The sequence below is a fragment of the Hyperolius riggenbachi genome, chromosome 3 (genome assembly GCF_040937935.1).
Source record: "Hyperolius riggenbachi isolate aHypRig1 chromosome 3, aHypRig1.pri, whole genome shotgun sequence".
Taxonomy (NCBI): Eukaryota; Metazoa; Chordata; class Amphibia; order Anura; family Hyperoliidae; genus Hyperolius; species Hyperolius riggenbachi.
The window spans coordinates 304,234,378-304,258,594 of NC_090648.1; the positions used below are offsets into that span (position 1 = coordinate 304,234,378).

The following is a 24,217-nucleotide window of genomic DNA, read 5'->3' on the forward strand; positions in this document are numbered from 1 at the left end:
CTCGAGAATCCCTCATGAGGAGATGGACTAGTCCAAAACTTTCAGATCTGGCAGATTTTTACTTCCTACTGTAAGTGACAGTCCCGTAGGAAAAAATACATTAACAGTGCATTTTAGTCTGGGACAAATGTAAATTTTACATATGTATTTTACATTTTTATTTTTCGTTTCTGTGATACTGGTCCTTTAAATCAAGATGGAATTTAAAGCTCAAAGTCAAGAAGGGTTGCAAAACTCATTTATTTGAAACTTAAATCTCTGACACACAACATGGCATGCCAGAAGTGCCCACTGATAACATCTAAGAATAACACAGCAAGTATTCAAAGTAAGCCATATGCATCTTATCATTGCAATTAATATTGTAATTACTCACATAGCTATAGCATACATAGCTATTCAAAAGAAATTAACATTAAAATACATGCAAAATGTCATGAAGTTGACATTTTAATTACTCAATGCCATCACATAATTTCCATATCTGTTCCAGCTACTTGTCCTATGCAGATACGATTACTTTTTGATTATTTACTCGTCATCGTGATGGAGTATAGCTAAAGAAAAACAAATGTTTCCTGGAGAGATCTTTCAGATTCACTCGGCCCTTATACGTATATTGAAGAGGATTGCTGCCACATCAAGACAAGCTACTATTTTCTTTCTTAAATTGTTATATGAAAGCAAGGAAGATAAATTCTCCATTTTGTATGTCAATGTGTCATTTTCAATAAGCTGCAACACTCCAAGCAGCCACAGCTGTTTTATGACAACACTTGATTGCATTGGACAAATAATATTACAGGATGTTGTTCTCTATGTGTAGCCCTTGCCTGCTAAAATTAATGTACCACATAGTGCTCTTCCCATTTTGCCAAGGCATATTGAATTTGATAGTGTTCCATTTCACTGTATCTGAAAGAAATGTTCAGAAGTCTTCCTTTTCCCCATTAATTCTGTCAAAAATTACTTTCAATCTAGCAAGAGCTGGAAAAACACTCCTTTTTATGCTTCAGTGTGCGCACATGAATTATAAGAGATGGTGATTGAATAGCTAGAGTTGGTTCTAGTGAGACTCAAGAAAACCTAAGGAGACATGAGCAACTCCATAGAACAAATGAAAATCTAAACTAACACAAGGAGAGGTGATAGAGATGCCACATAAGTAAGTTATGAAGATACAGCATGCAGAGTGTGTTTACACTTGAGAGCCTGAAAATATTATCAACTATACAAACGAAATGTGTGTGTGTGAAATTGCCTTTGTGAGGGGAAATAATCTTTTGTTCACTCCATGTATACTTTTAGCAGTGTAGTGCTGTTTTTTGCACTCATCTTCTGGGCAAAGACAACTTTCAAGATCTATTTCTCATGGGTCTGATTATACTTTTTGATGTCAAGGTGCTAACAGTACAGTTTATTCATTTAAAAAAAAAAACCATCAAAAGTAACAAAAGCCCCCATAGAAAATTGAAAACCTACTGTAATTGCAAAAAGTCACTTAACCTTTTCCAGACTGATGCAGTTGAAATCTACGTCCTGAATGTGGCAGTGCACATCTAACAGGACGTAGACTTCAACGTGCTCCCGCCAATCATGCCACTCTGTCCACGCCGCAGATCACTCACCCTGCCACCTATATGACGGCAGAACTGTGTGAGCCGGTCAGAATCTGATTTCATTGGCTCCTGACCCTGTCATCACTGTAAGCCAATCCCATTGGCTTACATTGATTGACAGCATTAGGAGCCAATGAAAGCGGCTCCTGACCTGCTTGCACACCTCTGCCGTCATTGCGACGGCAGAGAGAGGGACCTGCAGCGGGGGCAGAGAGAGGGACCTGCAGCGGGGACAGAGCGGTGTGACCGGTGGGAGCATCAGATCTTTGCAGCGGTTCATTGGTAAGAGGCATTACCGTACTAGCAGTCTCTGGTCCTTAAGGGGGCAGAGACTGCTGGTATGGAAGTAGTTAATTTAATAAACATGTTGTTTGACATAACAATGCAACCTTCCAAGTATTTCCCCCACCACTTCCTCCTGCCACTACATAACTCTGACCGGATACCTATGCCCCAAAAAACTAACACACTGTCATAAAGGAGCTTGATAAAGTTAGAGATCCTAACACATTGCCCTGGAGAAGTTTGGAATTTTGATGAAAAAAAATTAGATATGTATTCTAACTTTAGGTGCCAATCTGGTACTACACAAATGTATTCGACATCTGGCCCTTTTGGTGCCAGGGGTTGGAATTTAGGCACAAAATCCTAGATGGATGTGTTTAATCTCATAAAAAAATATATTTAAACTACGGTAATGACTTCATAATTTTTCTACATATTTAATTTGAAATACATTTTACTTTAACTAATACATATAGGAATGTCATGGTACAGATGATTTTGTGATTTACATTTCAAATCATGTGCAATATAGAACCACATGGACTATGTAAAATTTAAAGAATTGTACATGTGTCTATGACTATAAATATACCTGCCAATTGAATTAGAACATTCACAAACTAAATGAAAATTATCCAACTTAACTTCTTGACTAGCTAGAACTACATAATCCCAGATGAGCTATTCTGTAGAATTACTGAAATGGTTTACTGGGCAAGTTGGCAATACATGTGATGCTAATTAATTCAAAGTAAAACATTACTCTACAACAAATATAAAAAAAAGAAAGAAGAAAATAATCTTGATGTAAATAATTGCATGATTATTGTAAATCATGTGAATTATGTGTCCAAACTCTCCTGTAACGTGATCTATTTTAGTCACATGAAATGGATGCCTCTGGGGTTACTTAGATCATATAATGTAAAATTCACTTTAACAATTTTGTCCCCTGCTTTGCCATTATAAGTTGCAAGGTGATCTTGATGATGCTAGGTGATTTTGAGATGCAGAGATGGTGTTAGTGAGATGTACGAGGGTATATTACCTTCTTTTGCAGTTTATGAATCATTTCTGAATCTCTGGGCTGCATATCAGCCAAGCTATAGTAATTGTTCCATTAGGCTGGTGAACTCAGCTATTATTTTGGCATATAAGATGTTGGCATTGCATAATGCAGATGAAAATTATTCCTGCTATGTCTTAACTCCCTGTTCCCAAGTAACTTATTCTAACTGTAACTGATAACAGTATGTTAATCCCAGCATGACCCTATCACTAACCACTAATAATCATCCATTTACCCTAACCTGACCTGACCTTTGGATCCATGAAAAAGCAATACTTAGCAACACCACCGCTTAACCCCAGCAGCATCTATAATGACCTCTCCTGTCCCAATTACCCACACTGACCTTTCCCTCTCCCAGCACAAACAGTGCTGCAGAAGTGTTGCTAAAAAGCCATGGAGCTCCATAGCAACATTTTGATTGGGGCCCCCCAAAACAATTTTTATAAGGTACCTATGTGCCACAGGTAGCCCCCCACTAAGGGTGCATCTGGGGACAGGAGAGGTGCTGCTGGGGCAGGGAGATGTCAGTGTGGGTACTGGGAGAGGGAAGGAGACAGGCACGTTTTAATTTCATCCAGTTGTTTGCCCAACACACAAGTGCAACACACTACCTCTCTACATTGCTCTACATTGTGGGGTGCAGGGGTGAATATATATATATATATATATATATATATATATATATATATATATATATATATATATATATATATTCAAGACAAGACAAGACAAATAACATTTATATTGTGCTTTTCTCCTGGCGGACTCAAAGCGCCAGAGCAGCAGCCACAAGAGCGCGCTCTATAGGCAGTAGCAGTGTTAGGGAGACTTGCCAAAGTTCTCGCAGAGCCGAGATTCAAACCCTGGTCTCCTGTGTCAAAGGCAGAGCCCTTATTCATCTGTTTGTCCCAAAACTGGATCTAAACTGAGGTAAGGACTTAACACTGTGTGCACCCTTGAGGGACAGTGAATAGTGGGAATAGTTGCATGTACTTTGTAAGGTTATGACTAATACCCCAGCACTATATAAATGCAGAATATAAAAATGATAATTTCAAGAATATGATAAACAAAACAAAGAAATTGCACCTCTGTTTGAATAATTCATACTTTAGCAAATAAAGTACTGACATGACTTCTTCAGAGTTTTAAATAAAATGTCAATTAGCCAGTATATGACTGTATTTCTGTAATTAAGTTGTTCCTGTTAAGACACATGCATTCTCTTGTACTTCTACGACTTCTAATTAACTAAAGGATACTGTACACTGCTTATGCAGAGATAATCCGCCTGAGGGACGAACAACTGTTATGTGATAAAGTGCCAGTGGATGCTGATTAACTTGCATTGCATGTACAGCTTATGGTGTTCTTATAAAGTAGCAAACACTCTCTTATATTAATTATATTAATAGGGAAAAGAAATGGAAATGCACAACTAATTTACAGTGCAACTCAAAATAAAGTAAAATACATAAAGTTATTGATGCTGATGTCTCTTGTGTTATCATCTATAGTTATTAATTAAAGAGAATCTGAAGCGAGATTAAAAACAGCTTTTTACCTTATATTAACCACTTCCCGACCGCCTAACGCACAGAGGCGGCCGGGAAGTGGACGCCGCAAGGACCGCCGTATAGACAAATGGCGGCGGTCCTTGTAGGGGCATGGGCGGAGCGATCGCGACATCCGTGACGCGATCCTCCGCCTCCGCCTGGCGCCGCTCACCCGCCGCAACATCCCGCCGGCCATACGGAAGCGCCGGCGGGATGTTAACCCGACGATCGCCGCATACAAAGTGTATAATACACTTTGTAATGTTTACAAAGTGTATTATACAGGCAGCCTCCTGCCCTGGTGGTCCCAGTGTCCGAGGGACCACCAGGGCAGGCTGCAGCCACCCTAGTCTGCACCAAGCACACTGATTTCCCCCCCCCCCTGCCCCAGATCGCCCACAGCACCCATCAGACCCCCCCCCCTGCCCACCCCCAGACCCCTGTTTGCACCCAATCACCCCCCTAATCACCCATCAATCACTCCCTGTCACTATCTGTCAACGCAATTTTTTTTTTATCCCCCCCTGCCCCCTGCTCCCTCCTGATCACCCCCCCCACCCCTCAGATTCTCCCCAGACCCCCCCTCAGACCCCCCCCATGTACTGTATGCATCTATCCCCCCTGATCACCTGTCAATCACCTGTCAATCACCCGTCAATCACCCGCCAATCACCCCCTGTCACTGCCACCCATTAATCAGCCCCTAACCTGCCCCTTGCGGGCAATCTGATCACCCCCCCACACCAATAGATCGCCCGCAGATCCGACATCAGATCACCTCCCAAATCCATTGTTTACATCTATTCTCTCCTCTAAACACCCACTAATTACCCATCAATCACCCATCAATCACCCCCTATCACCACCTGTCACTTTTACCTATCAGATCAGACCCTAATCTGCCCCTTGCGGGCACCCAATCACCCGCCCACACGCTCAGATTGCCCTCTGACCCCCCCCCCCTTATCAATTCACCAGTGCATTAATTACATCTGTTCTTCCCTGTAATAACCCACTGATCACCTGTCAATCACCTGCCAATCACCTATCACCCATCAATCACCCCCTGTCACTGCCACCCAACAATCAGCCCCTAACCTGCCCCTTGCGGGCAATCTGATCACCCACCCACACCAATAGATCGCCCGCAGATCCGACATCAGATCACCTCCCAAATCCATTGTTTACATCTATTCTCTCCTCTAAACACCCACTAATTACCCATCAATCACCCATCAATCACCCCCTATCACCACCTGTCACTGTTACCCATCAGATCAGACCCTAATCTGCCCCTTGCGGGCACCCAATCACCCGCCTACACGCTCAGATTGCCCTCAGACCCCCCCCTTATCAATTCGCCAGGGCATTATTTACATCTGTCCTTCCCTGTAATAACCCACTGATCACCTGTCAATCACCTGTCAATCACCCATCAATCACCCCCTATCACCCCCTGTCACTGCCACCCATCAATCACCCCCTGTCACTGCCACCCATCAATCAGCCCCTAACCTGCCCCTTGCGGGCAAACTGATCACCCACCCACACCAATAGATCGCCCGCAGATCCGACATCAGATCACCACCCAAGCGCAGTGTTTCCATCTATTCTCTCCTCTAAACACCCACTAATTACCCATCAATCACCCATCAATCACCCCCTATTACCACCTGTCACTGTTACCCATCAGATCAGACCCTAATCTGCCCCTTGCGGGCACCCAATCACCCGCCTACACGCTCAGATTGCCCTCAGACCCCCCCCCCTTATCAATTCGCCAGTGCAATATTTACATCTGTTCTCCCCTGTAATAACCCACTGATTACCTGTCAATCACCTATCAATCACCCCGTCACTGCCACCCATCAATCACCCCCTGTCACTGCCACCCATCAATCACCCGCTGTCACTGCCACCCATCAATCAGCCCCTAACCTGCTCCTTGCGGGCAATCTGATCACCCACCCACACCAATAGATCGCCCGCAGATCCGACGTCCGATCAAATCCCAAGTGCAGTGTTTACATCTGTTCTCTACCCTAAACACCCACTAATTACCCATCAATCACCCCCTGTCACTGCTACCTATCAGATTAGACCCCTATCTGCCCCTAGGGCACTCAATCACCTGCCCACACCCTCAGAATGCCCTCAGACCCCAGCCCTGATCACCTCGCCAGTGCATTGCTTGCATCTATTCCCCCCTCTAATCACACCTTGAGACACCCATCAATCACCTCCTGTCACCCCCTAGCACACCTACCCATCAGATCAGGCCCTAATTTGCCCCGTGTGGGCTCCTGATCACTCGGTCAAACCCTCAGATCCCCCTCAGACCCCCTTCCGATCACCTCCCCAGTGCATTGATTGCATCTATTTTCCCCTCTAACCACCCCCTGAGACACCCATCAATCACCTCCTGTCACCCCCCTAGCACTCCTATCCATCAGATCAGGCCCAATACAACCTGTCATCTAAAAGGCCACCCTGCTTATGACCGGTTCCACAAAATTCGCCCCCTCATAGACCACCTGTCATCAAAATTTGCAGATGCTTATACCCCTGAACAGTCATTTTGAGACATTTGGTTTCCAGACTACTCACGGTTTTGGGCCCGTAAAATGCCAGGGCGGTATAGGAACCCCACAAGTGACCCCATTTTAGAAAAAAAGACACCCCAAGGTATTCTGTTAGGTGTATGACGAGTTCATAGAAGATTTTATTTTTTGTCAAAAGTTAGCGGAAATTGATTTTTATTGTTTTTTTTTCACAAAGTGTCATTTTTCACTAACTTGTGACAAAAAATAAAATCTTCTATGAACTCACCATACACCTAATGGAATACCTTGGGGTGTCTTCTTTCTAAAATGGGGTCACTTGTGGGGTTCCTATACTGCCCTGGCATTTTAGGGGCCCTAAACCACGAGGAGTAGTCTAGAAAACAAATGCCTCAAAATGACCTGTGAATAGGACGTTGGGCCCCTTAGCGCACCCAGGCTGCAAAAAAGTGTCACACATGTGGTACCGCCGTACTCAGGAAAAGTAGTATAATGTGTTTTGGGGTGTATTTTTACACATACCCATGCTGGGTGGGAGACATTTCTATGTAAATGGACAATTGTGTGTAAAAAATCAAACAATTGTCATTTACAGAGATATTTCTCCCACTTAGCATGGGTATGTGTAAAAATACACCCCAAAACGCATGACAAAACAAATGACCCCATTCTAGAAAGAAGACACCCAAAGGTATTCCGTGCGGAGTATGGTGAGTTCATAGAAGATTTTATTTTTTGTCACAAGTTAGCGGAAATCGACACTTTGTGAAAAAAAAACAATTAAAATCAATTTCCGCTAACTTGTGACAAAAAAATAAAAACTTCTATGAACTCACCATACTCCTAACGGAATACCTTGGGGTGTCTTCTTTCTAAAATGGGGTCATTAGTGGGGTTCCTATACTGCCCTGGCATTTTAGGGGCCCTAAACCGTGAGGAGTAGTCTTGAAACAAAAATGACCTGTGAAATCCTAAAGGTACTCATTGGACTTTGGGCCCCTTAGTGCAGTTAGGGTGCAAAAAAGTGCCACACATGTGGTATCGCCGTACTCGGGAGAAGTAGTATAATGTGTTTTGGGGTGTGTTTTTACACATACCCATGCTGGGTGGGAGAAATACCTCTGTAAATGACAATCTTTTGATTTTTTTACACACAATTGTCCATTTACAGAGGTATTTCTCCCACCCAGCATGGATATGTGTACAAATACACCCCAAAACACATTGTACTACTTCTCCCGAGTACGGCGATACCACATGTGTGGCACTTTTTTGCACCCTAACTGCGCTAAAGGGTCCAAAGTCCAATGAGTACCTTTAGGATTTCACAGGTCATTTTGAGAAATTTCGTTTCAAGACTACTCCTCACGGTTTAGGGCCCCTAAAATGCCAGGGCAGTATAGGAACCCCACAAATGACCCCATTTTAGAAAGAAGACACCCCAAGGTATTCCGTTAGTAGTATAGCGAGTTCATAGAAGATTTTATTTTTTGTCACAAGTTAGCGGAAATTGATTTTTATTGTTTTTTTCACAAAGTGTCATTTTCCGCTAACTTGTGACAAAAAATAAAATCTTCTATGAACTCACCATACTCCTAACGGAATACCTTGGGGTGTCTTCTTTCTAAAATGGGGTCATTTGTGGGGTTCCTATACTGCCCTGGCATTTTAGGGGCCCTAAACCATGAGGAGTAGTCTTGAAACGAAATTTCTCAAAATGACCTGTGAAATCCTAAAGGTACTCATTGGACTTTGGGCCCTTTAGTGCAGTTAGGGTGCAAAAAAGTGCCACACATGTGGTATCGCCGTACTCAGGAGAAGTAGTATAATGTGTTTTGGGGTGTATTTTTACACATACCCATGCTAAGTGGGAGAAAGATCTCTGTAAATGGACAATTGTGTGTAAAAAAAATTAAAAAATTGTCATTTACAGAGATATTTCTCCCACCCAGCATGGGTATGTGTAAAAATACACCCCAAAACACATTATACTACTTCTCCTGAGTATGGCAATACCACATGTGTGGCACTTTTTTGCAGCCTAACTGCGCTAAGGGGTCCAAAGTTCAATGAGCACCTTTAGGCTTTACAGGGGTGCATACAATTTAGCACCCCCCAAAATGTCAGGACAGTAAACACACCCCACAAATGACCCATTTTGGAAAGTAGACCCTTCAAGGTATTCAGAGAGGGGCATGGTGAGTCCGTGGCAGATTTCATTTTTTTTTTGTCGCAAGTTAGAAGAAATGGAAACTTTTTTTTTTTTGGTCACAAAGTGTCATTTTCCGCTTACTTGTGACAAAAATTAATATCTTCTATGAACTCACTATGCCTCTCAGTGAATACTTTGGGATGTCTTCTTTCCAAAATGGGGTCATTTGGGGGGTATTTATACTATCCTGGAATTCTAGCCCCTCATGAAACATGACAGGTGGTCAGAAAAGTCAGAGATGCTTGAAAATGGGAAAATTCACTTTTTGCACCATAGTTTGTAAACGCTATAACTTTTACCCAAACCAATAAATATACACTGAATGGCTTTTTTTTAATCCAAAACATGTTTGTCCACATTTTTCGCGCTGCATGTATACAGAAATTTTACTTTATTTGAAAAATGTCAGCACAGAAAGTTAAAAAAATCATTTTTTTGCCAAAATTCATGTCTTTTTTGATGAATATAATAAAAAGTAAAAATTGCAGGAGCAATCAAATAGCACCAAAAGAAAGCTTTATTAGTGACAAGAAAAGGAGCCAAAATTCATTTAGGTGGTAGGTTGTATGAGCGAGCAATAAACCGTGAAAGCTGCAGTGGTCTGAATGGAAAAAAAGTGGCCGGTCCTTAAGGGGTAGAAAGCCCTAGGTCCTCAAGTGGTTAAACAGGGGCATGGTTGCCCCTGCTAAAATGCTGCTATCCCGTGGCATAACGAGGGGTCTTTACCCCCCAAATTCCCTCTGTGGTGCCCGGGGAGCGCTTCCTGATGAGGCAGAGCTAATGGCTGTAGCCCTGCCTCCATGCGCATCTATCAGCACGTATCTCCGCCTCTCCCCGCCCCTCTCAGTCTTCCTTCACTGGCAGGGAGAAGCGGAGATCCACCACTGATAGATGCGCATGGAGGCAGGGCTACAGCCGAAAGCTCTGCCTCCATGAGCAGCAAAATCTACGACCAAGTTGGTAGTGGATTTTGCAGGGGGGGATTTGGGGGGTAAAGACCCCTCGTTCTGCTGCGGGATAGCAACGTTTTAGCAGAGGCAAACATGCCCATGTAGAATATAAGGTAAAAGCTGTTTTTAAAGTCGCTTCAGAGTCTCTTTAAATATGCTTTTTAATTGAGATGTATATGAAATATTGAACATATTTCATACTTACTTTAATTTGCATTGCAGGTGGTACACTACTTCGGTATAATAGAACCTCTTTGCTTGGAAACTGCTAATGGAACCAGCATAGCTGAGTTCTCTGAATATATATTAATATTTTTTTTCTATTTTTAATACGAAACAAAATCAATTTTATACTACACAATTTTTATCACTCTGTGCTATTGGTCTTTTGAATGGAGCCACAAGGCACCTTGTTAGATCCTATACTCCTACAGAGTCCTATCCCTGTATACCTGGGTAATGGAAGCATAGTCCACTTGATTTCTTTGCTTACATCACACTATAGCTTCTTTACCATTGTCACAAAGTTCAGGACATGTCTGAACCATACCCAAGGTAGATTTTCTTGATTTATCAATTTGCCATTGAAAAAGAAAATAAAGCATTTTCTTAGTGATCTATAGTTTTGCAATTCTTTATTTAGTTTTGGTCAAAAACGCTTCAAGATTACTTTAAGAAAATATTTACAAACAGATAGTGCACTGTAAAATTGCATAGTTTTCAAAGTAAGCACACTGTAAAATGCCATTTAAAAATATTAAATCTAGGCTCCTCAAGGAAATAAATACCAGTTAACCATCCACTCTTTCCCTTGGTATGAATCTAGGTCAGATGAAGGGTAGAGCAGGAGGCCGATAGAAGGTTTAAACACAATGTAGGTTAGAAACAGAATAAGAAAATAGAGCTATTGAATATACATTGCAATCATGTTCCAGGAAGATTCCACCTCTAGGCTTAGAGAGAAAATGTTACCTTATTATGAACAAGTTTAGATGGAGAGAGATTGAATGGGTTTTCTACTTACACAGGGATTCAATGTAGCACAGTATAACTATGCACATATTCAGATATAGGAAGAAACATCCCTGCAGCAAGAATAACATTTGCATAGCCATCTTATCAAACCTACATTCAGCTGACATTTTAACTATACAGATTATTCTTACAGATTATTCTTTTAAGTCGATGGGAATGATGTTTTGCTTATTAAACAGATTAGAATTAGTGACGTGTTCTGTTTTTGAAGATCATGCTGAAAACCATATAGGACTTGTTTTTGTACATTTTATTTAGTATTAAGATATGTTAAAAGTGCTCTTAAAACAGCACACACCACTCACTGAGAGAAAGGGTGACCTGTTTTTTGATTGGTTGCCCTCTGCTGTGAGGGTGCATTATGCATAGGTATTAGATAGGATTTAGTTCTCCATCAATTCTGCAAAGCGGACAGCATTACTAGAATACATTTTGAAGGACAGCAATAATTGTAAACTCTCCCAAGCTTTACTGTCAGGTTTGGAAGGTGTGTTCATTATGTGTTTACTGAATCATTTAGAATGGTCAGTGACATAGTTTTAATTTTGATGCATAAAATTTCACTATTATGTACATAGTGTTATGTCAGGTCTACTGAGATCCAATTGCAGTGCCTACCAAGAAAGAATTCTGAATTTCCGCCAGCTCCAGCAGAGTGTAACATGACTGGTGGAAGTTAATTGGTCTGCACCAAACTGGTACTAGAAATCTGACTGGCCCGTATGCTAAATGATAGATAGATAGATGTATTTTCTATAGTGTTTAGCTCAGCAGTCATGCATGCATATTTCTGTAGTTTCCATTTAAATAGACCAGTTTGGCTTGGGTATCCTTTAAAGAGATTCTGTAACAAAAAAAGTTCCCCTGGGGGTACTCCCCTCAGTAGGGGGAAGCCTCTGGACCCTATCGAGGCTCCCCCCGTCCTCCTGTGTCCCACGGCGGTCTCGCTGCAGCCCACGGAATGCACAGCCACAATATTTACCTTTTCTGGCTCCAGCGGGGTTCTGTTGTGGCTCTTCCCACGGAGATAGGTGAAAATAGCCGATCTCCGTCAGGTCCGCTCTACTGCGCAGGTGCAAGTCTCCTGAGCCTGCGCAGTAGAGTAGCCCGACAGTGAGCAGCTATTTCCAACCTATCTCCGAGTGGAGAGCTGATACTGTGCCAGCGCTGGAGCCGGGAAGGTAAATATTTACATCCCTGCTGTTCGGGAAGCTTTATCGCGGCCACCGTGGGACGCAGGAGGACGGGGGAAGCCTCGATAGGATCCGGAGGTGTCCCCCACCCGAGGTGAGTACCCCCAGGGGAACTTTTTTCATTACAGATTTTATTTAAGCCACCAGCGAGCGAAAATACTTAATAATTTTGGCAGTACTTTTTAACCTTCTTGCCGGTTATCCCGAGCTGAGCTCGGGGTAACCTGCGCAGGAGGATTGCTCAGGCCCCGCTGGGCCGATTTTCAAATTTTTTTTTATTACACGCAGCTAGCACTTTACTAGCTGCGTGCATAAGTCGTTCGCCGCCGATTCGCCGCTACCCTTCGCGCCGCGCCGCCCCTCCCAGACCCCTTGCGCAGCCTGGCCAATCAGTGCCAGGCAGCACTGAGGGGTGGATCGGGATTCCCTCTGACGTCCCAACGTCCATGGCGTCGGTGACATCATCCCGCCCCGTCGCCAAGCCTTGCAGGAAATCCCATTCTCAACGGGATTTCCTGCTTGCGCAGATCGCCGGCGCCGATCGAAGTAGATAGGGGGATGATGCTTGTCAGTGGCTATCATGTAGCTAGCGCTAGGCTAGCTACATGATTTTAAAAAATAAAACATATAAAAAAAAGTGCTGCGCTGCCCCCTTGCCGCAGTAATTGGAATGGCAAGGGGGTTAACCTACTTTTTGGTACTTTTTTCAATTGCAGAGTGCTGAAAAGTAATTTTAAACAAAATATGAAAAATGATCTCCTAGGGTAAAACGTAGGAGAAAAGGTGAAATGAGTAAGGGCCTAGGGGTGATGGATTTGTTCATAAAAGAGAGGTGTTATATTCTATTGAACTGATGTGGATGAACCAAATTAACAACTAAACAAGATTCCTTCTATGGCTAATAAATGGGGAAGCACCTGCTTTTTAAGATCCTGTAATTAATGTTGATTATTATGGTAAAATATGTTAAGCTATGTTTATGCAAAACCTGTAACAGTGGTCCAAGTATAAGGGAAGATAGGCTAGCATTATAAACCATAATTAAATACCGTATATACTCGCATATAAGCCGACCCGCATATAAGCCGACCCCCCAACTTTTCCCTGAAAAAACTGGGAAAAATGATTGACCCCCATATAAGCCGGGGGTAGGAAATGCTGGATTGGTGCAGCCCCCCAGTGTGTCCCAGTATAGCTAGTATAGTGCCCAGTATAGGTAGGTAGTGTCCAGTATAGCTAGTATAGTGCCCAGTATAGCTAGTAAAGTGCCCAGTATAGCCAGTATAGTGCCCAGTATAGCGCCCAGTATGGGTAGGTAGTGCCTCAGTTTAGCTAGTATAGTGCCCAGTTTAGCTAGTATAGTGCCCCAGTATGGCTAGTAAAGTGCCCAGTTTAGCCAGTATAGTGCCCAGTTTAGTTAGTATAGTGCCCAGTTTAGCCAGTATAGTGCCCAGTTTAGTGCCCAGTTTAGCTAGTATAGTGCCCAGTTTAGCCAGTATAGTGCCCAGTTTAGCTAGTATAGTGCCCAGTTTAGCCAGTATAGTGCCCAGTTTAGCCAGTATAGTGCCCAGTTTAGCTAGTATAGTGCCCAGTTTAGCCAGTATAGTGCCCAGTTTAGCCAGTATAGTGCCCAGTTTAGCCAGTATAGTGCCCAGTTTAGCTAGTATAGTGCCCAGTTTAGCTAGTATAGTGCCCAGTTTAGCCAGTATAGTGCCCCAGTTTAGCTAGTATAGTGCCCAGTTTAGCCAATATAGTGCCCAGTTTAGCCAATATAGTGCCCAGTTTAGCCAGTATAGTGCCCAGTTTAGCCAGTATAGTGCCCCAGTTTAGCTAGTATAGTGCCCAGTTTAGCCAATATAGTGCCCAGTTTAGCCAATATAGTGCCCAGTTTAGCTAGTATAGTGCCCAGTTTAGCCAGTATAGTGCCCAGTTTAGCCAGTATAGTGCCCAGTTTAGCTAGTTTAGTGCCCAGTTTAGCTAGTTTAGTGCCCAGTTTAGCCAGTATAGTGCCCAGCATAGGTAGGTAGTACTCCCGGCTCCCCCCCCCCTCCCCGCCGCTGCTATTACCTGCAGGCAGCGGCCGCTTCCTAATCCACGTTCTTCTTCTTAAACTTTTCAGCGTGTATCACAGCAGCGCGCCCGGCGCTGCTGCTGTGACGATGCAGAGTGCAGGAAAGAGCGTGGCTCCCTATAACGGCGATCTGTATCGCCGTTACCAAGGGAACCGCTCTTTCCTGCCCCTGCATCGTCACAGCAGCAGCGCCGGGCGCGCTGCTGTGATACACGCTGAAAAGTTTAAGAAGAAGAACGTGGATTAGGAAGCGGCCGCTGCCTGCAGGTATTAGCAGCGGCGGCCGCGGGGGGAGCGGGGAGCGGGGAGGGGGGGAGCGGGGCACGGAACACCCACCACCCACCACTATACCACCAGGGAAGACTCGCATACAAGCCGACCCCCCAACTTTTGACCCCCTTTTTGGGGGTCAAAAATTCGGCTTGTATGCGAGTATATACGGTAAGTCTAATTTTAAAGAACTACAGAAAATATTTACTGAATCAATGTACAGTATTATATATAAAATATAGCTGATATATGAGTTTAAAGTGTGTTTGAATACTCTTTTACACTGAAGTATAACTCCATCTGGCAACCTGAAACACTACACTGCAGTCATCTGTTATAGTTCACAGCTAAGCTTTAGGAATTCAATACTTAAGTCTTAATGTAATAATTTTCACCCTACATTGCAGATCTAGTAACTACTCTTTGCTTCATCATATTGACACATAGGAGCAGTTCCTAAGCTTGTCACAATACATCCAGTCTGCTGAGCATTTAATAGACTCTTTGCAGTTCCAAATGCAGCACTTACAGCAGGTCAAACTTCAAAGAACTGCAGAATCTCATCAAGTTTTCATGAAGATGAGTCTTCTTAAATAATAAATCCCTGGGGCAGGAGAATGGAATCAGCCAAAGAGAATGGTATGTACTGAGACTTGGGTCACCTTCTCCTTTAGAGCACACAAAGGCTACCCTTTACAAAGGGCAAGTGAAATGACTTCCATTTTAACATATAATTGTTCACTGGCTGAAACAATAGAAACAGCTGCAAAAAGTTTTTTTTTTAAAATGACTTATTAAATGTGGTGGAAATTAATTGAACCAGATGATATCAAATCCTACAATGAGCTTTTTGGATATTTTTATGCAGCTAAACTGAACAGTATTATAATCTATAATATAACGCTGCTACTTGATAGAGCTTTTTAGAGATTTCATGTCTGATTCAACTACCATTATTGAGATAATACAATAAAAAAGTGTAAAAAAAATCATACCCAAGAATTAAAAATTCTTATAGGTAGTAACAGCCTTACATTTTCCATGGATTCAAGTATTATTTTCTGATATGGGAAGAGTAGCTTAAAGCGGACCCAAACCAAACATTTTTTTTAATTAAAAATATTTAGTTGCACCACTCTGACACATACAAAGATAAATAAACACTCCTTCAAACCTATGATCATTTCAGTGCATGCTTTTTACCCTTATCTTTTCATAACTAGGGTTATATTGGGGGCAGCCATTAGCAATTCCTCCATTGCTGGACACCATGTACTCCACCAGTTTGCCGGATTTTGTCCCGGCAATTTGAAAGGAAGGGAGGGGTTGCTCCAATAAATGTAAAATATTGTATGTTTGTCATCATGCAGCCTAAAAAAGGCTGCTATTTATTATTATAATTTAGAAAATAGACTTTATTTCTGAAATCTTGTATTTTTAATTTGGGTCCACTTTAATATAAAAAAGTGTGAATAAGTGTAAGAGCTAGTCCACACTAGGTCCGGAAACGTATCCGTGGCTGAGTTTTTCAGCCCTGATGAAAAACGGAGTCCCGGATACTAATGTTAAAAATAGCAGCCGTCCTCACCCAAATAAAAAACGGATCCGTCTGCGTTTGCAGGGACCCGTTTTCAAAACCTGAACGGAAGGTCCGGAATTGCTGCATTTTTATGGACCATGGATACACGGATGGGTAGGGAAAAGCAATGAGAAAACGCAACTCCATCTCCACAGGCAAAATAGCACCAAAAACTGGTGAAAAACGGATAGCCTGAACTGTATTATTGGCCCAAAAAATCCTCCCACTACCTTCCTAATGATAGAGACATTTTCTGTCCGTTTTTTGGGGTAAAAAACTGAATGGAAACTGATGCAAAACTGATGCACTTTGATCAGTTTGCAGTCTGGTGGTACTTCCCCTGATCTTCCCCTCATCCCGGACTGCAGTGTCCGTCCTGCAACCGTGCCTAGTGTGGACCTAGCCTTAAGTTCTGACTTGCTCCACCTAGGTGAAAATACTTTTTGCTTATCTCAGGCTGGAGTATTTGAATCATTACACAGCTCACTCGCCATGCTGTCGGTATGACAGCGGAGCTCCGTGAGCTGGCCAGGAGCCTATTTCATTGTCTCCTGACCCTGTCATCTATGTGAGCCAATCTCATTGGCTTACATTGATCACAGAGTCAGGAGCCAATGAAACCGTCTCCTAACCAGCTCTCAGAGCTCTGCTGTCATAGAGACGACAGAGTGGGTGGGCTGAGGTTTGGCGTGAATGGTGGTAACAGTGATTCAATGCGGCAATACGTCAGTATGCACTTTTTTGTTATCAGCGGTCTCTGTTCCTTAAAGCGGGATTGTCACCATAAAATTCAAATTTTAACAGAAACTGGTCTGAGTGTATTAAGTGATAAAGATGCTAATCCTGCATTCAAAACTTTCAAAATGTTTTCTGCTGTTATATTTTGGAGTTATCACATACTTAAGGAGCACTGGCCCTTTAGTAGTCAGTGCTAAACAGTTGCATGCTGGGGGTTCTTTTTATCTATAATATATTCCTCCTCTTCCATTTATTTTCTGCCTAGCTGCGTATCTGAAACACGATCCCCTGCTCACTTGTGTTTACAAGCAAAGCTGAGGTGACTCAGCGAATGGAGGAGAAAAGAAAAAAGTAAAGGGCAGAAATGACATCAGGATTTAGCCAAAACTGTGGGCAAAAGACATGATTCCCACCAGGAACAGAATTCTCTTCATTTACTATATAAAATTCACTGAAATCAAAACGTGGACAGTACAATAAATGTGTTATGTAAGTAGCTCGAGTATTTATCTTCTTATATATGTGTTTTTTTCCCTGGCATAGTATGGCTAATCCTACTGCTTTAAGGGGCCAGAGACTGCTGTAACTGAAGGGTGATAATGTAATGTTCATTAGGTCATTTATAAACTGTCAGCATACTCAAGGGCAGACCCTCATGTTTTTGGCCTCTGCCTCTCTGGCTTGTACCAGCCTACAAGGGTAAAAAGCAGTTAAAACGACTTTGGAGAGATTGAATACACTGTAATTTTTTTTAATTATTTATAATCTAAATCATGAAATAATAATAAGAACATTAATAATATTATTATAATTAGTATAGTATGGTGATAACTGATCTTTAAAAAAAACTGAGATATTGTCCAATATAATATATACAAAAGTCCCTCCAACACAAAATCCAAATGTTTAAGAACATTTGGGATTTATTTTTTATTTTTTTTTATTTTTTTGCAAACATGCAACCAATAAAAAAAAAAAAACCTGAATGAAAGCGATTCATTCTGTGTACATCGAACAGTCAGAGTATCCAGTCAGATTTGGAAAGTCGTTGTGGATCAATTTAACCCCATTGGTGGCAGCGGGGATCACTGCTGAAGTAGCAAGGCTACACTGTATGCAGTATGAGCACCAAGTTAATACTTGGATCAACACAATTCTACATCTTTAAACAGGCATTGGTGGTCTATTTTTTTACTTTTATGGCTCATTCACATTGTCATATTTGTAATGGCAGATCAAAAAGACCTGGCATTATTATAACCTGCTTTTCAATATGTTCAGTGCACTGAGAAGCAGTCTTAGAAAGACACCTGTCACAGTGCTCTAAAAAAGGTGTGCTAAGACTGGTGTATGCAGAAGAGTGAGAATGCTGAGGGTAGGAACACTCTAGGCAGAATCACATATGTGGTTTCCATAGCACATAGTGGAAAATGCATATGCAATTCTGCCTAGTGTGTTCCTACCCTGAGTTATAAAACAGCCAGATCAGGTTGACTGGGGACCTGTTGCAGAAAGCCCCTCATGGAAACCAATGCAAATAGTGGGTATTGGATGTCCAGTCGGGGATTTGGGCAAATGGTGCTCCAATAGTATGTAGCCAATTGGCTATAAGTAGCTGATCAGCTATTACATACAGTAAAATAGGGGTTAGTATCAGTATCTGACTGGTGACTAATAGCTAAATGTTTACTAGTCTCCATAGCCGATCAGCTATTACAGCTATTAGCCAAATGGCTACCATACTTTTGGTTGTTTGGGTGATGGGGAGTAAAGTCAGGCATTAGGAGGGTGGTTAGAGTTAGGCACATGGAGGGGGAGTTAGTGTTAGGCATTAAGGGGGGATTAGTGTTATGAACTAGAAGGAGGTTAGTGTAATAATATGAGCCAGTTAAGTCGACAGTAAAATATTGGTAATGCAGATTATATATATATATATATATATATATATATATATATATATATATATATATATGTATATTCAATAAAAGCGCTACCTGAAGCCCAAGCAAACATATGTAAATCCAATTTGTACTTGTAAACAGTGGCACAGCCATATATGGAAATGAGTTTGATTTTTTTTTAAGTAGTGTGTATTGTATACTTTTACTCAAAAGCAGGAGTGCCCATTAGGTAGATTGAGAGCGACCAGTAGATCCCAAAGGACTTCTGAGTAGAGCTCACACCATCCGAATGATGTACGCATTGTACTCTGTCTCTTTGACTTGGATGAGCATATTCATATACTCTGTCCTAAATATTTGCACAGCAGTGTAGAGGATTATGATGTTGCAAGGTGTGAGCCATACATTTAGAAGTATTATGTGCTGCTGCTGATTACAGTTTTGATGGACACTGAGAACAATATTGTAAGCAAGATATTGTGACTCTATTTGGTCATTCACTGTTCTGTTTGGGTTACTGTGGAGGACTCTATGATATGCATCTAATTAACTGTCTGCTTGTAACCACTGATGGACTGCCACTGTGCACGTGCTGCAGTTGTGGCTTGCATCTGTAGGTAGATTCTACCCGGTAGATTTTTTAAATTTGTAATTTTCTAAGTAGCCCGCAAGCTGAAAACGTGTGGGAACCTCTGCTGAAAAGCATAAACGGGATTTATGGTTGGAAATATCATAGCCATTAGCTTTTTACAAAACTCCCATAGATTTTCCTCTTTTCAGTTAACAAACAGGAGGCATTCTTGACTAACAAGTAGTATTTATTAACAGGTCTTGTTTTTACTTGTCTCTATAATGAACACGTCTTAATTGGTTATGGTTTCCTATCTTCAGCTGAAGGGAAAACAAATGCGCACATCTACCTTAGAAACATACTGAAATCAAAGCATTTTCAAAGAAGTAGCCACATCAGCTTATTTAAAGCTACAAGTGAAGAAGCTTCTTTAATGATTTCTCAAGTACAGCTCAGACTCTGCATCAATCACTATCAGGGATGTAATGTGATCATTAAAGAAATACTGCTTATAATTTTGAACAAATTAAAGATCATAGACTGGAACCCCGCAAGTCTGTCTCTGGCAGGAATATTAAAGTACCTTATTCCATCTGTCAAAAGTAATTTTCTTAACACCCACTATATGCTGAGAATGATAAAGGAAAGTGCAGAATTCCTTACTCTACTTACAATTGCACAAGTTTATAGATCTGCTGCTAAGACCCTGTCTGATGAAAGGTTCAAGAGTATGCAAGCATTACACAGTAATAACTCTATTTGTAGAAATGATTAGCAGGAGAATCCTATGAAGCGTAAGTGGACTGCACCTTGAATAACACATTTGTAATTTATAACTTTCTACTAGGGACAGTTTTAGACTTTTTGCTACCTTATGCAAGCTTTAAAATAATCCTTTCTCTCCTACCCCCCACACCCAAACAGGGTATGGTATGAGCGAGCCCTTGGTAGTAGCACTAATGTTAACTGTCTCATCTAAAACTATTAAAAAATAGTTTTTTTTAACAACTAATAAGCAACAAAAAATGTATCATACATAGACCAATGAAAGTTAAAAATTGCTGCCCCTCTTTTTGTGGCCACCTAAGGGTACTGCCTCATTTTGACACATAAAACAGGCCAGTCTTGCCTTTAACAGCTGTAAACAGGAAACATGTAAGCATCCAAATACTCTCTCTCTAAACAGTCACCTGCTGTTGGTCTCATTCTCTAAGTACAATTCTGCAAAAAAAAAAAAATGGAGAGATTTCTTGATTGATAGCTCTAGATATATTAAATCACTTACAATGTATGTAAGTATAGGATTTTCATTATCATTGCAATAATGGCTAATATAGGTAACTTAATTTTAAATCAAAACATAAAATGATCTTTACAAGAGCAAACATTTTTTATTTTGGTGGTCCATCAAAGCATATTTCAAGGAAGGTTCACAGACTTGCAGTCATAATCCATATAATGTTATAATGTAACTATTAAATGTATCCTGAAATGTTCCTTTGTTGAAAGCCACAGTTTGCTTCCAGTCAATACATTATTCCAGGTGTTGAATATAAGTAGCAAAACCTTTTGCCTTATGCAGCTCTTGCAGAAAGGTAGAACCTTCTGGACAGTTTTATAGTACCTATACTCTTACCAGTACACAGAGGACAGCTGTGAAGGTTTGGTTACCACATAAAAAGGTGTCTAGTCCTGTCCTGTCAGTTTTTAATAGTTGACATCAGTTTTGTATGTGTTTCTATGGATGTGTTCACACATAAATCTGTAAATTTCTAGTCTAGTCCTGTTCTATCAGTTTTCTATCAGTTTTTTATGACTGTGTTAACACATAAAAAGTGTACAATACATTTTCGGTCCAGTCAGGTAAAACTTATAGAAAACTTGCTCTTTGCAGCTCTTGCAGGAAGGTAGTACCTATTCCTACCAGTACACAGAGAACAGCTGCTAAGAATACAAAGAACAGCAATTTAAGTTTGCTGGTAGTGTTGGAAGTTCTTATCTGGCTGCAGACTAATATGGAAAAAAAGGACTTCTCTTTAAAACTGCAGCTTTATGTTATTTTAAATTACTGGGCTATCTATGACGGGAAATGATAACAGGTTAAACACTATACTTGATCTTAAAACATTCACAATGCACATACAGTACATACGGTGACCCAGCTCATATTGGTGCCTTTTTTGAACCAAATTGTGATTATCTTTTATTTTTTTCTACACTTTCTTAAAAATGTTGTACATTAATGTGTTTTACCCCAGCGTCTTTTTTATTTACCTAGCGCCTGCGCGGCTTAGATGGGGCTCTGTCACCTCAACAATCCCAACAACCATGGTTCTTCACATGGAGGTTTATTATAAAGGGGTGGGGTGGCACTTGAAAAAAAAACACCTAACCACAATTACAATTCTAGGAATCATTTGTTCACACCCGTTGATCAATGGGGAGTCCCAGCAGGAGTGTGGCAGCAGTGAAGACATTTTTTGGAGGCTGCTCAATTAAGATGTATGCAAGATGCTAAAAGATTATAATGATCATATGATCTTGCTATAGTCATTTTTCAAACATTTTCTAATAATTCTGTGGGAGGCAGGATTTAAAAAAAAAACTTGTACTGAAAAAAAGTTCCCCTGGGGGGTGCTCACCTCAGTAGGGGGAAGCCTCTGGACCCTATCGAGGCTTCCCCGTCCTCCCGTGTCTCACGGCGGTCTCGCTGCAACCCCCGGAATGCACAGGCGACAATTTGTCGCGCTGTGCAATATTTACTTTTTCTGGCTCCAGCGGGGCACTGTTGCAACTCTTCTGATGGAGATAGGTGTAAATAGCCGATCTCCGTTGGGTCCGCTCTACTGCGCAGGCGCGGGAGACTTGCGCCTGTGCAGTAGAGCGGCCCGACGGAGATCGGCTATTTTCGCCTATCTTCGTGGGAAGAGCAGATACTGCGCCTGCGCTGGAGCCAAGAGGTAAATATTTACATCGCCACCGCTACGGGAGCCGCCATGGGACCGAGGAGGATGGGGGAAGCCTCAATAGGATCCGGAGGCTTCCCCCACCTGAGGTGAGTACCCCCCAGGGGAGTTTTTTTTCATTACAAATTTTCTTTAAGGTACATTCCATGAGTGTGATTGAGATTGCTTGTAATCAGGTTAATCCTTTGCTGTTTAGAAACATTAACATTTGACACCATCAAAATGTGTATATTATATGCAGGTAACATCGAGGACCAGCTCCTTATGTTCTTGACAGAAACAGTGGTTTGAGCATAGTTCTCTTCCAAATCTACTGATCTAGTTTTCATAGCCAAACACGTATTATTTGGTTAATTTTAATGTCATGCCCATTAATAATAATAAAATTAAAAAAGCAAAAAATCAAAACAAAACACAAACAAAACAAAACTATTAGAAAAAAAAAACTTAAAAAAAATCCTAATTTTCAATACATTTCAGAGAAACATAACTTGTATTCAATCATGTGTACCTGCCAGTACAATATTTAATAATACATGAATCATCATTATAGTCTGTTTCAAGAGTTCCTTAAAGCGGAATATAACCCTGCATTTCAACTTTGCTCTAAAACATTATGTACAGCATATTATATGCAACCAGCATTTTTTTTTACTAGACCAGCATTGGAAGGGTTAAACACAGAGGTTTAAAGTTCCGTGGAGAGATATGCAGAAGTTCAGATAGATACATTTAACTAAATAGAATGTAACAAGTGATAAATGTTACACACTCTTTGGCTGTCCTCCAGCTCCTTCTCAGTCAGAGTGAGTCACATTCAACACTTAGATACATTTATGTAAACAAACAAAGTGTATCTATGTAAGCTTTGGATGCGTCTGCAGTTCTCTCCAGGAACTTTAAAGCTCTGTGTAACCCTTTCAATGCTGGTCTAGTAAAAAAAATGCTGGTTGCATATAATATACTGTAAATAATGTTTTAGAGCAAAGTTGAAATGCAGGGTTATATTCCGCTTTAAGAAAAATGCTAGTTGCATCTATTCTATGTATTGACATGGGGGAACACATATTTGTGCAAAGACAACTATGTTAAACTTATCGCCTATGTCTTTAAACACTTTTCAAAACCATTCCATAGAATGTCACTTTTCATTTCTTGCACAGCATGTATACATCATTCACAGCTGTTATTGTTCTGCCAACATCAGTGAAAATGGATAAGCTACCCATACAAGTTATTGAGTCATGTAGATAAGTCAGCTCAAACCTTCATAAGAGGAAAAGAGTGTACACAATAGTTTTATTATTTTCTGTTTGTTGTAATATTTTAAACAATCTGATCTGAAGTATTTTACCTGGACACAACACTAAAAATGTACCAATATTTGCTATACATATGCACATATAACCTGATGTAATACTAGTATTAATAGATCATAGAATTAAAATACTCACAGTGTTCTCAATGTATTTATTGACTCGAAAATCTGAATCCTGAAACAGAAAATAACATGGAGTTTAGATATAATATGCTTTTAGTACTTTAAGAAGAAAGTCTTTGTAATTTTATCATTAACAACAAGATAGTAAATAGTATAGCATATAAAATAAACTAAATCCATATTTATAACACTTTTAT

The 24,217-nt window shown here is 41.0% G+C and overlaps 1 protein-coding gene across 2 annotated transcripts in view; it reads right to left on the reverse strand.

Annotated features, from left to right (window-relative positions):
* The window catches only part of SYT1 (synaptotagmin 1), a 765,091-nt gene that overhangs the window by 444,638 nt on the left and 296,236 nt on the right, over positions 1-24,217 (reverse strand). For both annotated transcript variants that reach the window (XM_068276627.1, XM_068276626.1), the window contains exon 4: positions 24,034-24,072. The gene's annotated coding sequence lies outside the window, so the exon portion shown is untranslated. The remainder of the gene's footprint in view (positions 1-24,033; positions 24,073-24,217) is intronic.